Below are 17636 nucleotides of genomic sequence, written 5' to 3' on the forward strand. Positions count from 1 at the left end.
TTCATTTGTGTGGCCATTTTGTCCGTAGTTGCTTTACAGTTCGTTAGGGTATTTTCATTCTGTCGTTGCAGCTACAAAAAATTAGTGTGCTTCTTTCTTTTTCACTAGATGCGTTTCGCTTCACTGAGGTAAAGAGCATCATCAGTGGTCTGTCAATGAAGATGTTTACAATTACAGACATATACAATTTGGTTTGTTTTTAAAATCGAAAAACAGTTCGTTAACAGTATGTTGTTTCTTACTCACGATGATTTCCGCTTGGTTTCTCGCCTACATCGAGAAATGCCGTCTGCTAGCACATCTTTGAAGTGTTTCGTCGTTGGACAGTAATACTTGCAGTCTAACTCTTCGTTCTCTGAGGAACGTGCTCTGAGGAACAACACATTTCTTATGTTTTATACAGCACGCTTTTTCGCACACCACTGTTTTATAGTTATTTTTATACTATATATGACGGTAGTATCTGTTCCCGAAAGAACAGTTACCGTCGATGACCATGCAGCTTTGTAGAAATGAAATGTTGGGAATGTGGATCTCACGGGGGGCGTGCAAGGGATAAGTCCCTGCAGACGCACTATCCTCTGTGCCCGCGGTGGCTCAGATGGATAGAGCGTCTGCCATATAAGCAGGAGATCCCGGGTTCGAGTTCCGGTCGGGGCACACATTTTCAACATGTCCCCAATGAAGTGTATCAACGCCTGCTTGCAGCTAGGGCGTCAATTTAATTATCATTTTAATTTTATACTTCTAAGTTTGTATTGTGGTTTTTGTGGTTTGTGTTTTGAAGTGTTATACACACGTGGTTTAGGGGATGCTGGCACGGTGGCTCAGCATGTTCGGTCACAGGGGTAGGGTAGCTCTTCTCCGTTTAAAAAAAAAAAGATCAACGATGAACTTGAACAGGTGTCATGACACGTCCGCCCCGGACAAATGAAACGAAGAAGGCCGAAATGAGATAACAAAAAGCAGCAGAAAATGGTTGACGGGAGTAGAATTTGTTATGTATAGGAAGGTAAGGCAGAGAGTGTGCTACTGTGAACAATTCCGAGATAAGGCTGTTCTTATCAGAATCGACAGCAAACCAACACCGACAACGATAGGTCAGGTATACATGCCGACGTCGCAAGCTGAAGATGAAGAGATGGAGAAAGTATACGAGGATATTGAAAGGATAATAGAATACGTAAGGAGAGATGAAAATCTAATAGTCATGGGGGACTAGAATGCAGTTGTACGAGAAGGCGTAGAAGAAAAGCTTACGAGAGAATATGGGCTTGGAACAAGGAATGGGAGAGGAGACAGAATAATTGATTCTGTAACAAATTTCAGCTGGTAATAGCCAATGCAGCTTTACTGTATGGTTAAATGATGATGGCGTCCTCTTGGGTAAAATAGTCAGGAAGTAAAATAGCCCCCCATTCGGATCTCCGGGCGGGGACTACTCAAGAGGACGTCGTTATCAGGAGAAAGAAAACTGGTGTTCTACGGATCAGATCCCTTAATCGAGCAGGTAGGTTAGAAAATTTAAAAAGGGAAATGGATAGGTTAAAGTTAGATATAGTGGGAATTAGTGAAGTTCGGTGGCAGGAGAAACAAGACTTTTGGTCAGGTGAATACAGGGTTATAAATACAAATTCAAATGGGGGTAATGCAGGAGTAGGTATAATAATGAATAAAAAAACAGGAGTGCGGGTAAGCTACTACAAACAGCATAGTGAACGCATTATTGTGGCCAAGATAGATACGAAGCCCACGCCTACCACTGTAGTACAAGTTTATATGATAACTAGCTCTGCAGATGATGAAGAAATTGATAAAATGTATGATGAGATAAAAGAAATTATTCAGGTAGTGAAGAGGGATGAAAATTTAATAGTCATGGGTGACTGGAATTAAGGAGTAGGATAAGGGAGAGAAGGAAACATAGTAGGTGAATATGGATTAGGTGTCAGAAATGAAAGAGGAAGCCGACTGGTAGAATTTTGCACAGAGCATAACTTAATCATAGCTAACACTTGGTTCAAGAATCATAAAAGAAGGTTGTACACATGGAAGAATCCCGGAGATACTAAAATGTAGCAAATAGATTATATAATGGAAAGACAGAGATTTAGGAACCAGGATTTAAATTGTAAGACATTTCCAGGGGCAGATGTGGAGTCTGACCACAATCTATTGGTTATGAACTGTAGATTAAAACAGAAGAGACTGCAAAAAGGTGGGAATTTAAGTAGACAGGAAGTGGATAAACTGACAGAACCAAAGGTTGTAGAAAGTTTCAGGGAGAGCATTAGGGAACTATTGACAAAATTGGGGGAAAGAAATACAGTAGAAGAAGAATGGGTAGCTCTGAGGGATGGAGTAGTGAAGGCAGCAGAGGATCAAAGTAAGTAAAAAGACGAGGGCTAGTAGAACTCCTTGGGTAACAGAAGAAATACTGAATTTAATTGATGAAAGGAGAAAATATAAAAATGCAGTAAATGAAGCAAGCAAAAAGGAATACAAACGTCTCAAAATGAGATCGACAGGAAGTGCAAAATGGCTAAGCAGCGATGGCTAGAGGACAAATGTAAGGATGTAGAACCTTATCTCACTAGGGGTAAGATACATACTGCCTACAGGAAAATTAAAGAGACCTTTGGAGAAAAGAGAACCACTTGTATGAATATCAAGAGCTCAGATGGAAACCCAGTTCTAAGCAAAGAAGGGAAAGCAGAAGGGTGGAGGGAGTATATAGAGGGTCTATACAAGGGCGATGTACTTGAGGACAATATTATTGAAATGGAAGAGGATGTAGATGAAGATGAAATGGGAGATATAATACTGTGTGAAGAGTTTGACAGAGCACTGAAAGACCTAAGTCGAAACAAGGCCCCGGGAGTAGACAACATTCCATTAGAACTACTGACGGCCTTGGGAGAGCCAGTCCTGACAAAACTCTACCATCTGGTGAGCAAGATGTATGAGACGTGAGGCAATGCTGACCTTACGACTTATCTTAGAAGAAAGATTAAGGAAAGGCAAACCTACGTTTCTAGCATTAGTAGACTTAGAGAAAGCTTTTGACAATGTTGACTGAAATACTCTCTTTCAAATTCTAAACATGGCAAGGGTAAAATACAGGGAGCGAAAAGCTATTTACAATTTGTACAGAAACCAGATGGCAGTTATAAGAGTCGAGGGGCATGAAAGGCAAGCAGTGGTTGGGAAGGGAGTGAGACAGGGTTGTAGCCTCTCCCCAATTTTATTCAATCTGTATATTGAGCAATTCTAAAGATGGCAAGGATAAAATACAGGGAGCGAAAAGCTATTTACAATTTGTACAGAAACCAGATGGCAGTTATAAGAGTCGAGGGGCATGAAAGGGAAGCAGTGGTTGGGAAGGGAAAGAGACAGGGTTGTAGCCTCTCCCCAATTATATTCAATCTGTATATTGAGCAAGCAGTAAGGGAAACAAAAGAAAAGTTAGTAGGTATTAAAATCCATGGAGAAGAAATAAAAACTTTGAGGTTGGCCGATGACATTGTAATTCTGTCAGAGACGGCAAAGGACTTGGAAGAGCAGTGTGTATAAACAAATATTGTTAAAGACCTACCATACCATCTCTTTTTCTCGAAATAGGCGCATAGGGGTCTTTTATGAGAAAATGCATCTTGCACAGTGCGTTAAGGTAGAAGGGAATTAAGAACCTCGCTTTGCTTGGAATGGACATGATACTGGAAGCATAGAAGGAAGTTTAGTATCTTACGTCTACTCGATGACGAGACCATTAGAGGCGGAGCTCATGTTTGCTTCGAGGAAGGATAAGGAAGGGAATCGTTTGTTTTCTTCTCAAAGGAACGAAGCCTGCATAGGGGAGAGTGCGGCAAACACGGACGACGGATAATGAAGGTCACGTATGTTTGACAGAGTTAGAGAAGGATGGAAGATATTCCAATGGCGTAGTGCTGAATCGAGCCTGAACACAGTATCAAATAGACAGTTGCAAATTGATGCCGCGCTCGCTCTACAATATATGTTTACTTCATATTTTTTCAACGATTGCATGTAACATATGAGTAAACTTGAATAGATGTACATATAATATCTTAGGTGTAACACAGAAACGCGGTATCGTTTTTGAGAATTAGCGTTTAATTAAACAACGTTTTTTCGTACTCGCCGTGTGCATCATGCGATTCTAACTTCAAATAGAAACATCGTTTTGTGTTACTTATGTGTCGGATAATGCTGGACGTTTTGACTGGGGTAATCGCGTAAGTCTATAATCACCCCTACACAATTAGTACATCTGTTTCAGATGCGCCGGCCACTGTGGCCGAGCGGTTCTAGGCGCTTCAGTCCGGAACTGCACTGCTGCTACGGTCGCAGGTTCGAATCCCGCCTCGGTTATGGATGTGTGTGACGTCCTTAGGTTAGTTACATTTACGTAGTTCTGAGTCTAGAAATTCCACAAGATGATGTGCCTAGCTTTGAAACTGTCCAGCCATTCTGTGGATGCCTTAAACTCCATAATTCCAAGCTCTTTACCGACTTTCAGAGCCTCTGCTACATCGGACCAGTAAATGTTAAGTTTTTTGCCCACGCCTTTCCGAACATTCCCACACAGTTTCGTTAATTTTTTCACTTTCAGTTTTCTTTGCCTTTCTTTTCAATTGCCTGTTCCCTTTCACCCATTCATCCCGAATCTTATCCTTGTTTCTTAAAGTCTCATAAAATTGTGTTTTACCGCATTTGAAACGCAACATAGTTTCGCGCACAGAGAGTTTGTCTTTCTCACTCGCCTTAATTACATTAATCTTTTCATTAAGTGTTGACACAAAAGGTTTGTTCGACATCATGTTACAGTATCTCTTAAAGGGCTATTAGTCAATTGAAACTGGCAGAAAAGAATGATATTGCCGGGTAAAACCATTGTTTAACGGAACCATGAACCATGAACCATGGACCTTGCCGTTGATGGGGAGGCTTGCGTGCCTCAGCGATACAGATAGCCGTACCGTAGGTGCAACCACAACGGAGGGGTATCTGTTGAGAGGCCAGACAATCGTGTGGTTCCTGAAGAGGGGCAGCAGGCTTTTCAGTAGTTGCAGGGGCAACAGTCTGGATGATTGACTAATCTGGCCTTGTAACACTAACCAAAACGGCCTTGCTGTGCTGGTACTGCGAACGGCTGAAAGCAAGGGGAAACTACGGCCGTAATTTTTCCCGAGGGCATGCAGCTTCACTGTATGGTTAAATGATGATGGCGTCCTCTTGGGTAAAACATTCCGGAGGTAAAATAGTCCCCCATTCGGATCTCCTGACGTTATCAGGAGAAAGAAAACTGGCGTTCTACGGATCGGAGCGTGGAATGTCAGATCCCTTAATCGGTCAGGTAGGTTAGAAAATTTAAAAAGGGAAATGGATAGGTTAAAGTTAGATATAGTGGGAATTAGTGAAGTTCGATGGCAGGAGGAACAAGGCTTTTGGTCAGGTGAATACAGGGTTATAAACACAAAATCAAATAGGAGTAATGCAAGAGTAGGTTTAATAATGAATAGGAAAATAGGAATGCGGGTAAGCTACTACAAACAGCATAGTGAACGCATTATTGTGGCCAAGATAGATACGAATCCCACGCCTACCACTGTAGTACAAGTTTATATGCCTACTAGCTCTGCAGATGACGAAGAAATTGAAGAAATGTATGATGAAATAAAAGAAATTATTCAGATAGTGAAGGGAGACGAAAATTTAATAGTCATGGGTGACTGGAATTCGTCAGTAGGAAAAGGAAGAGAAGGAAATGTAGTAGGTGAATATGGACTGGGGGTAAGAAACGAAAGAGGAAGCCGCCTGGTAGAATTTTGCACAGAGCACAACTTAATCATAGCTAACACTTGGTTCAAGAATCATAAAAGAAGACTGTATACATGGAAGAAGCCTGCAGATACTTACAGGTTTCAGATAGATTATATAATGGTAAGACAGAGATTTAGGAACCAGGTTTTAAATTGTAAGGCATTTCCAGGGACCGATGTGGACTCTGACCACAATCTGTTGGTTATGAACTGTAGACTAAAACTGAAGAAACTGCAAAAAAGTGGCTATTTAAGGAGATATGACCTGGATAAATTGACTAAACCAGAGGTTGTACTGAGTTTCAGGGAGAGCATAAGGGAACACTTGACAAGAATGGGGGAAAGAAATACAGTAGAAGAAGAATGGGTAGCTTTGAGGGATGAAGTAGTGAAGGCAGCAGAGGATCAAGTAGGTAAAAAGACGAGGGCTAGTAGAAATCCTTGGGTAACAGAAGAAATATTGAATTTAATTGATGAAAGGAGAAAATATAAAAATTCAGTAAATGAAGCAGGCAAAAAGGAATACAAACTTCTCAAAAATGAGATCGACAGGAAGTACAAAATGGCTAAGCGGGGATGGCTAGAGAACAAATGTAAGGATGTGGAGGCTTATCTCACTAGGGGTAAGATAGATACTGCCAACAGGAAAATTAAAGAGACATTTGGAGAAAAGAGAACCACTTGTATGAATATCAAGAGCTCAGATGGAAACACAGTTCTAAGCAAAGAAGGGAAAGCAGAAAGGTGGAGGGAGTATATAGAGGGTCTATACAAGGGCGATGTACTTGAGGACAATATTATTGAAATGGAAGAGGATGTAGATGAAGATGAAATGGGAGATATAATACTGCGTGAAGAGTTTGACAGAGCACTGAAAGACCTGAGTCGAAACAAAGCTCCGGGAGTAGACAACATTCCATTAGAGCTACTGACAGCCTTGGGAGAGCCAGTCCTGACGAATCTCTACCATCTGGTGAGCAAGATGTATGAGACAGGCGAAATACCCTCAGACTTCAAGAAGAATATAATAATTCCAATCCCGAAGAAAGCAGGTGTTGACAGATGTGAAAATTACCGAACTATCAGTTTAATAATCCACGGCTGCAAAATACTAACACGAATTCTTTACAGGCGAATGGTAAAACTAATAGAAGCCGACCTCGGGGAAGATCAGTTTGGATTCCGTAGAAATATCGGAACACGTGAGGCAATACTGACGCTACGACTTATCTTGGAAGCTAGATTAAGGAAAGGCAAACCTACTTTTCTACCATTTGTAGACTTAGAGAAAGCTTTTGACAATGTCGACTGGAATATTCTCTTTCAAATTCTGAGGGTGGCTGGGGTAAAATACAGGGAGCGAAAGGCTATTTACAATTTGTACAGAAAGCAGATGGCCGTTATAAGAGTTGATGGGCATGAAAGGGAAGCAGTGGTTGCGAAGGGAGTGAGACAGGGTTGTAGCCTCTCCCCGATTTTATTCAATCTCTATATTGAGCAAGCAGTGAAGGAAACAAAAGAAAAATTCGGAGTAGGTATTAAAATCCATGGAGAAGAAATAAAACTTTGAGGTTGGCCGATGAGATTGTAATTCTGTCAGAGACGGCAAAGGACTTGGAAGAGCAGTTGAACGGAATGGACAGTGTCTTGAAGGGAGGATATAAGATGAACATCAACAAAAGCAAAACGAGGATAATGGAATGTAGTCGATTTAAGTTGATGCTGAGAGAATTAGATTAGGAAATGAGACACGTAAAGTAGTAAAGGAGTTTTGCTATTTGGGGAGCAAAATAACTGATGATGATCGAAGTAGAGAGGATATAAAATGTAGACTGGCAACGAAGAAGAGAAATTTGTTAACATCGAGTGTAGATGTAAGTGTCAGGAAGTCGTTTCTGAAAGTATTTGTATGGAGTGTAGCCATGTATGGAAGTGAAGGATGGACGATAAATAGTTTGGACAAGAAGAGAATAGAAGCTTTCGAAATGTGATGCTACAGAAGAATGCTGAAGATTAGATGGGTAGATCACATAACTAATGAGGAAGTATTGAATGTTATTGGGGAGAAGAGAATTTTGTGGCACAACTTGACTAGAAGAAGGGATCGGTTGGTAGGACATGTTCTGAGGCATCAAGGGGTCACCAGTTTAGTATTGGAGGGCAGCGTGGAGGGTAAAAATCGTGGAGGGAGTCCAAGAGATGAATACACTAAGCAGATTCAGAAGGATGTAGGTTGCAGTAGGTACTGGGAGATGAAGAAGCTTGCACAGGATAGAGCAGCGTGGAGAGCTGCATCAAACCAGTCTCCGGACTGAAGACCACAACAACAACTACAAGTCTAGGGGACTGATGACCTCAGATTTTAAGTCCCATAGTGCTTAGAGCCATTTCACCATTTTTGATCCTGGAACAGAATTTTATCATAAAAAACAGACCTTAGCGCTTCATCCTCATTGCAAACCAAACTAAGGTCTAAAATTACGATAGCATAAGCAACAAGGTGGAACAATTTCCGGTATGCAGACAGTCAGTAGTACATGAATATTACATTTCCATTAATGAACAGAGTAATAAGATCGCCGATACAGTCACTATAGTCAAATATTCTAAGCTTATGAGCCCTATCTACAGATTAACAAATATATCACCTGCTTCCCACTACACAAAACAGCGTGCAACACACTAAACCAAGACTTTAGAAGAAACCCACTTTAAGAAATAAATTCGTAAAATATAACATATAAATGGCAGCATATGACAAGCAGAAATTTAAATGCGTGACAAATCACTTGACGTCACGGCACGGGAACACACTAACGCACGAGTCACTTCCTTTACCTGTCGCAACGTACAACTAACCGTCTATTCAAAACCAAGTTAGAGACGGTCGTAAGTATTGAGGCGAGAAAATATGTACTAGAAACAGAAGCAATAAACGTGTGTCTTCAGCTCCACATGTGGCAGTCTTACTGAAATCAACAGCATTGCTTCAGTGACGTATTGTGCCAATCGCACAAGCCGCCGTGCTGGACTAACGACAAACAGCTCCCTCTCTCCTCCCTCAACCATGGAGCGGTTCGCTGATTCGCTTCAACTCTCCTCTTCATCGAGACAGCGCCTAACGTTTCGTCCCCGCCCTTCCCCCCCCCCCCCCCCCCTCCCCCCAACAATGGCCCTCCACAGTGCTCTAACACCCGCCTACCACGCCCTCATCGACAAACCACGCACTTAGGTGAAGAAACGTTAAACAGAGAGCAGCAATGGCTCGACAGTAAAGTATTTTATGAGAGAACCATGGTGTGGAAAATAGCTTTCAAATTTGCTGAGGCCGGCCGGTGTGGCCTGGCGGTTGTAGGCGCTTCAGTCTGGAACCGCGTGACCGCTACGGTCTCTGGTTCGAATCCTGCCTCAGGCATGGATATGTGTGATGTCCTTAGGTTAGTTAGGTTTAAGTAGTTCTAAGTTCTAGGGGACTGATGACCTCAGATGTTAAGTCCCATAGTGCTCAGAGCCATTTTTGAAATTTGCTGAGATCAATAATTTGAAGCATCATTTTGACAAAATATCCCAAATGACAGGAAAATCTGGCTCTACGGATTTTTTTTTTTTTTTAAAAAAAGGGATCTTAATATTTCTCCACGGTATCCTGAGTCCACTTCCATCAATAGAATTGCAGCTTTTAATGAAACGGAAGTGGTAACGTTCTTCAACAACTTGCAAGCTTTGCAAACAAAATATCACCTTCCAGAATGAGATTTTCACTCTGCAGCCGAGTGTGCGCTGATATGAAACTTCCTGGCGGATTAAAACTGTGTGCCGGACCGAGAATCGAACTCACTTTGATGCTAAGCGTATTTACAACGTCGATGAGACCGGCATTTTTAATGTACAAAGAAATTCAAAGATTTTAGCACCAAAGGGCCAGAAACAAGTGGGCATGGCAACAAGTGGTCAAAGAGGCACACAACATTAGTTGCTTGCGCATTTAGTGCTTGAGGACAGTAAGTCTCTGCGTTTTTTATCTTTAAGAGGAAGCGAATGAATGCTCAGTTATTGCGTGGAGGCAATGCTGGTATGATAGCACCAGTTAGCGATTTCTGGTTGGATCAACGAGAACATCGCTTCCGTAGAATACTGTAACAGCGATGTTGTGACTGCAGCTATCAAGTTGGTAGTTGATGGTTGCAGCCACAACATAGCTGTTACAGTATTCCACGGAAGCCAGTTCATAGATGTTGGCCACTGATGGAATCGTGTATACGATTGGACTTCAGCCGCTTAGAGTCAGTTATGGCCTGAAGATGGTGTACTGAGTCACTGAAACTGGTCGCAATATAATAAATAAAAGCAAAGTGAGGGCTGCAGGTGTTTCATTTTATTACGTGTTCGTAGACTGGCTACACCACTTCATCTCTTGTGGTGCGTCAATTGTTGCAGAACCGATTCCACTTATTTTAGTCAGTCATGCTATGTGCTTTGTTGCCAGAATGGAATAATACTGTCATCCCTTCCACCACATACATCACATCGCAAGCGACCACTGGAAACGACAAATTTTGGACCTCTAAAGGCTTCATGCAATAGAGTATGTGACTTGTACATGGCTTCAAACGTAGGCCAACGAATTACACAGTATGAAGTTATCGAAATTTTCACGAAAGCCTTCAGTCGCATCAGCAATATAGAGAAAACAGCAAATGGTTTCCGGGCAGCTTGTGTTTTGCCAATAGATACAACTAGATTTGCTGAACATTTCTTAGATATGACATCAGTGACAATGTACAAGTAGATGTAGCATTGACATGAAAAGTGCAAAGAGCAGTGACACTTTCTACGCGGATAGGCCTACTATCGCCACTAAAGGTGCATCAGAGGCCAGTAAACCCTTTTGGAAAAATCAACTCCACTTGAAGAAATCAATTCCACTTGGAGATATTCTTAGCCCTAATGATCTCAAACTGCCACATCCGAAACGTAAAGAAAACGTCATAAAACGACATCCAGCTGTAATACCCAGTTCTCCTATGGAAAATATTCTGGAAGAAAAACACGAGAGAAGAAACAATTAGGAGCAGACGAAACAAAGGAAGGTAAGAAAGGTGTCAAGAACTTTCAAGCATTTGCAGATGATTTAATTAAGATGAAGGTTCAAGAAAGGACATACCACGCAAGGTCAGTGAACGAGCTGCGATGGAGAATGAGTATTATTGCCTAACGTGCGAAGGAAAGAATGAAGATCATACCACTAAAGATTGGATAAAATGCTACAAATATAATTTATGGGCCTACGAAAACTGTGCGAGTGATGAAAGTACATCAAGGGGATTTATCTGCGACTTATTGGACTATGTCAGTCATTAACCCACAGATGATCTGTAATTACCCCATGCTTTGTGTGGAAATTCCGGACACAAAGGTGTTTTTTTTTTTTGTTAATATTCGATTTGGTATCGAAAATTTATCTACGTTGATTATGTGAATTTAAGATTGATTCATTTAATCAAAGTTGCAGTAATAAATAGTATTCGTAACTTTATTTGGCTTTGTTATCTGGCGTCCGCAATTACTCCATGTTCCCCCAAGCCTTAAACAATTCAGGCAAACTATGGAATTTGTGGAATTGCATGGTCCTTCTGGAAATTGAAACCCCGATCCTTTTGGATGCAAACGGGAGGGAACGGGATGATCCATATTTCAAATGGGAAGGTATAAAAGAGTGGTATCGCTCAGTAGCCTGTTCATTGCAAAACAGTTTAAATGTGTAAAGTTTTTAGTAAACTGCGTCAATTCTGTGCTTTAGGCAAACCATTTTTGTTGGTGGTTAAGAGCTAAACAACGATTAAGGAGAGATAAAACTTTTGCAGGTTAATAGATCCATTTAAAAACACTTTTATAATGTTGTTGTGAAAAAAAGTCTTTATTACACACCATAGTCTACGTAAACGAATTGCTGCCGTTTTAAAGAAATATGGAATTCACAGTTTCAAAATTTGAAATATTCGTCTATGGAAGAAGTAATGATAAAATAAAATGTTTTCCTGTTTTTGTTTTCAAAAGCCGTGGTGATCTTTGTCCGATATCATCCCTGCTGTGTGTGTGTTAAGTGCTCAACTCTGTTCTCTTTCGAGCTGGTTGACGAAAGCTACGCTCGCTTAGATACAATCAGTACGCGTCCAGTTTCGAAACACGGTATGGGCAAACCGTCCATCTATTTTCCATTCAACCAACACGTCTAAGAAAGGCAACTTCTCAGCCTTATCCATGTCTGCCGTGAATTTAATGTATGGGTGTATTCTGTTCTTACGACCGGTGAACTAATGCACCTACTCACTGCCATGTGCTTCTATCAAAAATGTATTAACATAATAGAAGAAGAAGGATGGGACGTACGCTGGTACACTGATTTATAAACGTTAATAATTGGAACGCAGGAGATCAGGAAGGGCCACACCACAAACGTAGCATAGGGAACAAGTCAAATTCACTGCACAACAGAAATTTATTCGGCGTCGAAGATTTACTTACACTTCAGGAAATAAACACTTCTTCGGTTGTCTTTATGTGACTGTATAAGTTGACTGGATATGTACAACTGACGGCATTAATGAATCAGATAGCATCAGCAACGCTGTAAAATTGTAACACTGATGACGCTGTTATCTATATGAAATTATCACAGTTGGACGGTTCCTAAGGAAATGCAGAAGCCTTGGATACAAATTCCACTGGGTATAGGGAAAGATATCTCTCCGTGAGTGTGGATAGATGCAAGATAATATATATCAAGAAGCCAAAGAAGGCGATAGCTTCCCATTATCGTATTAGTGGTACACATGTTTAGTACATAACTCTGTAAAAATATTAAGGAGTGACACAAAGAAAAATATGCAGTGAAATGATCACGTAAAATCAATAGCTACAACTACATTTATCTGAAGCAACGCACCTTATGGAGTGTGGCAGAGGGTACCTCTGGTACCACAATGCATCCTCCTCCCCCCATTTTTTACACTTAGATTACTTAATGACGCAAACGAATTCTAAATCTTTTTATTACCATGTCGTAACACGTATGTGGGAAGAAGTAACATGTTGCTCAAAACAAAAACAATAAACTACTCCCTGATGCACAACGCCTGTACTACAGCGTCTGCCATTGGAGTTTATTCACATTTCTGCAACGCTCTCGCGCCCTAAACGATCTCATGACAAAATGCTATTCTTCGTTGAACCTTCTTTATCTCCTCTAATAATTCCACGCGGTGAGGGTCCTACTGCACTGTAAACAGAATAGGAGGGGGGTATACTTGGTTGCAGCATGCCACCCGTCTGCCATGGCGCACGATGTAGTTGCGCTTTGCCGCGATTTTTTGTATGACGTCATCGAGACACTGTGTGTGTGCTTTGGAGTGGAAGTGAAATGTGGTAGAGACTGAAGAGGTGGTATGCTCTAGCAGTTTAATTATGTGGTGGCAATGTGTTTGTGAGGTTTGTTATTGTCTTATTTAGTGAGGTACAGTCGTCATGATGTGGAGTGTACGAAATTACGGGGTGGCACAGTGGAATACATTGTGCAGAATGTTGTCGTATAAAACAGAATATGTCGTAAAATTCAAACTGTAGCCTTAGGCGCTATTATTAATAAACATTGCTCCACCTTCCTTCTCCCATGATTTAATTAATAATCATTGCTCAACCTACCTTATCCCATGATTTGATTAAAAATGCTTCTCGCATGATTTCTTTAAAAAACATTGATTCGCAATCTTGTCCCATGATTTAATTAAAAACATTGATCAACTTAAGACGTTTATCGAAAACTATTTTCTCATGGGTTCTGCCGCCTTGTCCGTCCTTCCGCGTCATCATCATAATTAATATGATCGGTTTCGGTTCATGTAGAACCATTTTCAGATCTGATATTTCGGTTGCAGGCGTAACTCGTCCAAGTCCAGGAAGTTTCACATGCTGATCTGAAGATGGTTCTAGATGAACCGAAACCGGTCATATAAATAAAAATTTTGCAGTCAAGACGGATCATAAGTAACATTGTAAAATTCACTAAATGCTGCTATCCTATCAGACATTATGTCTGTTTTTGCAAAAATCATCATTATGAGATTGGGATACCGAGATCTTGTAATATGTTCTGTATGGTTTTTTCGGGTTTTATTTTTTTTTTGCAGTTTCGAGTGTTTTTTGCAGAGTATTTCATCTTGTACGATGTTTTTGCTTTCGATATTGACTTTTTAGTTTATCCTCACCCAAGCCCCCTTTTTCCCGAGATTGTTCCATTTATTTCGTCGGGTTTAGTCAGTGTATTGGTTCCCGTAGTTTTCGTATTTTTGCGGGTGTTATGACCGATGTTTTGGTCGACGTGTTGGAAACACTCGAAATACGGGTTTTCGTCATCGTGATGACGTCATTGGTCAAAGCAGACGGGTGGTATCCAAGTCTCCAGTAATCCCACTGGAGAGTGCAGTCAACAGGTTTTGCAGATTAACAGAAACAACTAAAAAAGTTACAGTATACATTTCTTTCGAAAGGAAGGAAGGAAGGAAGGAAGAAAGATTAATGTTTCAGGTCTCGTCGACAATGAGGTCATTAGAGACGGAGCACAACCTCAGATTAAGGAAAGATGGAAAAGGGAATTTCCCATGACATTTAATAGGAACTACCCTGGCATTTGCCTTTATACAAGGCGGCAGTCAGACCAGGAATATTTTAGGAAATAAGCTTAAAAAATTTATTTCAAAGGCCCAGTCAAATATTTACTAGTTTTTGCGCCCGGAGCAGCTTCGGCTGTGCCTAGGTGACATGACTTGCCTGTCTTTCAGAACCGAGGCATTACTATCCAGTTAAAGCTGCTGACAAGAGACGCCTAGAGCCCTCTGCTGAAACTGCTAGCGAATTCACGCCATCAGTTTTAACCAATAGAGTGCATGGGATGCAGGTCAGGTGTGTGGATTCTGGAGAAACCTACAGTGCAGAACACAGCTGCCTCGCTCTCTTTTGATCTAGACCTCGAGCAGGACAGACGTCTTTCGTGGGAGGCAAAGCCTCCCTCTCTGTTTCACAACCGGCCACCAACATTAATTACCATGAACCGCCTTCTCTACTGTTGTCCATTTCAATTAGTTTTTCCACCTCCTAGACTGGCATAAACTGGTAACTCCTACCCTAGGTACGCCCTTTGTGCACTGTACACTGAAATATATTCTCTATATTTTACCTAATTTCGTATTCTGTCATTTAACAGCAGCCCTGGACGCCCACTTACAAGTCTTGACCACTCGACCTCCCGTACGTTGTCGTCGTAAACGGGATGCAACAACCTTTTCCCACTTTCCCTGCCCACGTACACCTTAACCGATTTAGGGAACTCATGGAAAATAATACTCTTTCGATATTTCAAAAGACTATATAGTTTGAAAGATGACAGTATCACAGAACTGCTCCACTCTCGGCGTAAGTCACTTGTTTGATCACAGACATTCAGTCACGTGTCACTTCTTTCTGCTACAATAGGATAACTTTGCCTACCTTTAACAACTTTGAACTGCTCTGGACAGTGAGAATGTTAGGTGGCAAGATGATGTTGTGGTCCACCATGCTCTGCTGGACAAAGGAATTGAACTAATAAATGAGGATTGATTAGAAAAAGTTAGGGGAAAATGTGAACTGACGGGCACTCATCTTAAGGAATCGATAAGAATTATAGAAAACAAATCAAAGGATATACTTTACGAGTTAAATGAACAGAGTGGGTAGGAGAGGTTACAGTTGCTCAGGAAGGGTATGTAGCTGAACTTGAAAACGGAACCTTTCAGATAAGCAATGAGTTGCGGGGTCATATAGTATATGAACAAATTAATTTGACGAGAGGAAGGGAATAAACAAGATTTGTAATCAGTCAGAAATATTCCTGAAAGATAATTAATAACGATTCGAGTAAGTGAGGGAGAAGTGTAAAGACAAAAGTATTGAGAGCTGTTGTGCTGAGCTGTCTGAAAGTAAGGAAGTAATACTGGTTATATAATAGCACCCAAGAATGGCATTTCAAAAGTAGACAAGTCAGCTAAGGGTGTATCTCTGATTTCGGATGAGTATAGAACAATAAGACATTTTTCCGTGTATAGTAATACTGATGAAAGTGGTATTGCCATACGTTTGAGTGTTGATGAGTTGAAGTTAGTGAGCAGGGTTGGCCAAGGCCACTGCAGGTCAGGGAGCAGAGCGGTGGCGTGGAGAGGTCGGGTGCTATGCCCGAGGGCACTAATAACACAACGGTATCTGCAATGACATTTGATGGCCAGGATTAACACTGTAGTGGAAATCAGTATAAAGGCAGGATTCCTACGAAAGTAGAAGTACAATATCTGGAGCAGACATGTATCGAATTTATTATGAAAGCAGTAGATACACATAAAAAGTTACAATCATGACGGGATTACATAGTTTTTTTCGTAACACAAGTTATAAGGCGTTTTCATTTTTTGGATGGAAACTGGTACAAGGAAACTCACTGTTCTGATGTGTTTTTGCATTGTTAGTACTTTGTCCAACCTCCATTCTTCTTAACTACTTCGTAAATTCTGTTCGGCATTGATTTTGTTAGGGTTTGTAGGTCTTACGGTGAAATTGTCGGCCACTCTTACCGTGTTGTTATTCTCAGCTCGCATACGGCCTCAAAATGCCTTCCGTTGCGATAAAAACGCCTCGAAAGTATTCCCCAAAGGTTTTCCACGGGGTTCAAATCAGGGCTGTGTGCACGCCAGGACAAGACATCGATATCTTTATCTGAAAACCACGTTTTGGTTGTAGCAGAAGCATGCACAAATGCTTTATCATGGCGTCCCCTAGGTCCTCACATCCTCTGATCAACTCTGTCTCTAGCGTCTCATTGTATATGTTAGGGTTCATTGCAACTTTCAGCCGAGCAATGGGCGATTTACCTCTTATCACAGAAGGCTGCCCATATTATTAACACTTTCACCACCAAAATTTCTGCTCTTTCGTATCTGCTGCTCTGTTCTCATATCATGCCAATAATAGTGAAATCCGCCACGTCACTCTAAATTAAACTTCTTCTTGTCACTGAAGATCACCTTTTCCCCATTCTGAAGTCCATGCAATACTCTTTTCAGCAAAGTCCAATCCAGCCTGCATATATCTGGGTACTGGAGCAGGTTTCTGCAGTCGTTTCTTGAATGCAAGATTTTTCCTCGTCTCTCCGTCCGAACAGGGTTTGGAAGACCCAACGGTACCGACCGGCCGCCGTGTCATCCACAGCCCACAGGCGTCACTGGATGCTGATACGGAGTGGCATGTGGTCAGCACACAGCTCTCCCGGCCTTATGTCAGTTTACGAGACCGGAGCCGCTACTTCTCAGTCAAGTAGCTCCTCGGTTTGCCTCACAAGTGCACACCGTTTGCAAACAGCGCTGGACAGACCAAATGGTCACCCATCCAAGTGCTAGCCGAGACCGACAGCGCTTAACTTCGGTGATCTGACGGGAACCGGTGTTACCACTGCGACAAGGCCGTTGGCAAGATGTTTTCATGTCACAGAATTTGTCGTGCACATCTGGCAGTTACTGGCAACTATAAATGAGCAACAAGTCGAAAAGATAAACGGTTTTCTTTGTGCAAAAGTAACCGCTTCAATACCTCAGATAATTTCCTACTTTGCCCATATTTTCTGTAATGCTCGTATTTGGACGGTTCAACTACCTGGCGATTTAACTGTTAGTTTCATTTTCTTGTACATACCTATTTTTGCTTTTCCATCAT

The 17636-nt window shown here is 41.4% G+C and overlaps 1 non-coding gene and 1 pseudogene across 1 annotated transcript; one reads left to right on the plus strand and one right to left on the minus strand.

The window, feature by feature from the left end:
* The first annotated feature begins 585 nt into the window (after nucleotides 1-585).
* On the plus strand, nucleotides 586-660 carry Trnai-uau. Its single transcript has one exon. It is a non-coding gene; the product is annotated as a tRNA-Ile (tRNA).
* A 16616-nt stretch (nucleotides 661-17276) lies between these two features.
* LOC124728908 lies at nucleotides 17277-17394 on the minus strand (annotated as a pseudogene).
* Nucleotides 17395-17636: the final 242 nt, after the last annotated feature.

This window comes from Schistocerca piceifrons, chromosome 1 (genome assembly GCF_021461385.2).
Source record: "Schistocerca piceifrons isolate TAMUIC-IGC-003096 chromosome 1, iqSchPice1.1, whole genome shotgun sequence".
Lineage (NCBI taxonomy): Eukaryota > Metazoa > Arthropoda > Insecta > Orthoptera > Acrididae > Schistocerca > Schistocerca piceifrons.